The sequence below is a fragment of the Dreissena polymorpha genome, chromosome 6 (assembly GCF_020536995.1).
Source record: "Dreissena polymorpha isolate Duluth1 chromosome 6, UMN_Dpol_1.0, whole genome shotgun sequence".
NCBI classification, from domain to species: Eukaryota; Metazoa; Mollusca; class Bivalvia; order Myida; family Dreissenidae; genus Dreissena; species Dreissena polymorpha.
Genome location: NC_068360.1, coordinates 12,557,304 through 12,560,900, shown reverse-complemented (window position 1 = coordinate 12,560,900; position 3,597 = coordinate 12,557,304).

Genomic DNA, 3,597 nt, shown 5'->3' with positions numbered 1-3,597 from the left:
CTCGTGGGATAATGATTTTGTGTTTTCATAAATCGTTTTAAATAATTGTTTTGTCTTTATTTCGTTGCAAGTTGTACCCGTATTCGTTTTCATAGGACAATTAAAATACAACTTAGTTGTAACGATGGAGAATTTGCGATTAATTTTCACATACCATCAACTAAACTAATTTCTCTAAGCATTTGCAAATGAAAAAAGTTCATTTTCAGGCTATGGGTGCTGTAGAAGATTATCAATTTACACTGTATCAATAATTTTAATGACAAGAAACATTGTTGGCAAAATAACAACCCCAGTTGGTACGTTTTATTGTGTTATAATATTCTGTCAGAAGAATGAAATCGTTCAATGTGGATTAAACAAACACTGCAAATATATAGACACACAACTGAAAATGTGACAAAACAGTCAACTTTTAGAAAATTTATTTAGTGTTTAGTGCATTAGGTAAAACGAGTTTACAATGGCAACGGATTTTTAATAACTCGCTTACTGTTACGGGCAGGAACATCATTTCACAAAAATATGATAAACTGAATATTAAACTGAACGTTTAAGCACAAAATTGTTAATTAGTTGGTGAACGATGATATGACGTTTGATATACCCACCTTGAAGTGTTTGATATTTTGGAACAATTAATATAAATCGGACAGTTTGGCAATACAATTTCAATCATTGTGTACATTTTCAACTCTACCAAACCAGCATAAGGTCCTCTTGTTTATCTCCAATGTAAATGACCAAACATATTCCGCCTAGTTAAGGCAGTAAAACGTACGTTTTCACAACAGTGCTTTTGAAAATGTTGTGTATTTACAAAAGTTGGGAAAATTCACCATTTCCGTAGGTAAAAACACCGCTGACAGTTTTATGTAGCATTTTTGAGCAAGTATATTTTCAACCTGCGCGCAGATATTTGACTGGTTCCGAGCATAGCTTCGATATCAAATCCCTGACGTTATAACCAACCACGTGATGATAGCCGAGTCACGAGGTACAAAAATAGCGTCGTACAGTAGCAACGGCATGGACACATTTTTATGCCCCCGAAGGAGGGCATATAGTGATCGCACTGTCCGTCTGTCTGTCCGTCCATAACACTTTGCGTTTAGGTTTCGAAAAATGCTCATAACATCTATGTCGCTTCAGATGTTACTTTCATATTTGGTATGAACAAGGTCTTACCATACGCACCAAAATGTTGACCCCTTTGACCTTGACCTTGAACTTAGGGTCCGCGTTTAGGTTTCGAAATCTGCGTTAAGGTTTCAAAAAATGCTCATAACTTCTATCAAAGCGGTTTTCGGGGGCAAATGTCATCCTATGGAGACAGCTCTTGTTCCGTTGTTATTTTTACTTTTTTTATTAAGTTTTTATTTTTATTTTGAACCTTACTTATGCACTAGTATAGTTTCAAAATATAAACGAAAATGGTACAACTTTTCATAATATTATATTTAAACAAATAAATAAAAATCCTTTCAGATCTGGAGGGATTCTCATGTGATGGCATTGGTTATCGCCAGTAATCGTGGGGAAATAACCGCTGCGTATACTTTGGTATATTTTCAGCAAACTAAATATTTCTGACAGATTATACACCCGCATTAAACCATGATAAAATAGTCAGTAATGTGTTAGTATAGTTTTAATATGATATCTTGTTCAAGCTTTCTAAAGCTATAAATACAAGTTTTTTTTGCCATTGTGCGCATAGACCAATACAAAATCTAAGAACATAATTCCACAATTCTTCAACGCAATTTTAACGTTAACACTAGTGCGTAATGAAATCAACCGTGACATATAAGTTACGATTTGTGTAAAACCATTTTTTTTAGTGTGATCATAGTTTAAAGCGATACAGTGCCTTTAAAAAACGATGATATAAAAACGTACAAAACAATTATACATTTAGGCATGATTTCAATGAGGTCAGCACCTTTGGATTGCACGGTCTATCCTGCGCAGTCAAGGTTCCAACTCAATTAATAACGATCCTACCAGTATTTGATTAATTCGTAAGCACCAATATTCTGATGTCGAGTCCATGCGGACTGATGCAATTAATTGTACGTGGTTAGTGTTTCCTTGCTACATGGTATTACAACAGTCAATATTACCAGCACAGATACATGGTATAGTTCGTTCAAACCGAAGATGTGATCGATGTTCAGTGGCATGTGAATGCCATTTAAGACATCTGTTCTCGGAATGGATTCTGAAAAGATATTACGGCGTCTGATGTCGCTTTACACGGAAGACTCTGATATGCATCTTAAATTTGTATTACCTTCCACTCTCGCAACACCGAAAAATAGCGATCCCATAAAAATACAAGATAAGTATTGATGCAAAGCATCAAAGGGCGTCGGGAATTTCAGTGTAAAGGCACTCAATGAAGTTACATGGAACGATTATTTTCTACTGTAAATATTAATATATTGGCCGATTATTTTAAACAAAATACAAAAAGATACTGGTATTACCATTATCTATGATTGTGTGTTATAACCCCCCAAATAACCATTATCTTATGATGTTGGGTATAACCCCCAAATAACCATTATTTATGATTTTGTGTTGTAACCCCCAAATAGTTCATAGTTCATTTTATTTACATTGGTTCCTTTTTTACTGGCATCCGTATGCAATTTTCAGTAATGGAACAGAACTGTATAGGTTTAAAAAAACTGCTTCATCTTGTAAGCGTAATTTCATATTTTTTCTTCAACTTCAAGGGGAGATGATTCTGAACTCATTCTTACGTTGCTCATTACGATAGGGTTGAGCACTCATTGATATGAACACTGTAAAAGTTTTAATGTGTTTACGAACCCCCCACCCTCTCACCATATATTTCATGGGCATAATACAAACAAAATGGTTACAATAAAACAGCATATTTATTTTAACTAAAATGTCTACATCAAAACAAAATGTTAACATGAGAACACAAATGAAATAATTTGATTCTACGGGCTCGAATCTTGGACCTCTCGCATGTGAAGCGATCGTGTAACCACTACACTACTACGGAACCACTTGAAAAATCACCTTCTAACTAAGATATTAATAGCTATTAATAGTCAGTTTAAATGCAAAACCCGGAGTTTAAACGCTGGATAGTGAGCGGGGTTAAAGTCCATACCAAAGGGTCCATACCACTGGCAAGATACGGTCAGCCTGCGGCTTTTATATGTGGTTCTTAAAACACAACCTGTAGGAGGACTTGATAGTAATGAGACTGGGGTGCTTTGATGGTGCTCCTCATTGATAAGCGGCTGATTCCTTTATCAAGACTCATTATTACAAGTAATAATACGTGTCGCGCTTCACGCTCTATAGCGCCTTTATTAGTAACTAGGTGGTTGCTAGGATAGTGGAACAAAGAAGGTTTTAATGTGTTTTTACGAACCCCCCCCCCCCCTCTCTCACACATATATTTCATGGCATAATAAAAACAAGAAGGGCTGTTTGTAAGACATGCATGCCCACCGATGGTCTGTCAGTTGTAGTGGCAGCCATTGTGTGAATACGTTTTTGGCACCGGTGACCTTGACCTTTAACTAGTGACCTGAAAATCAATAGGGT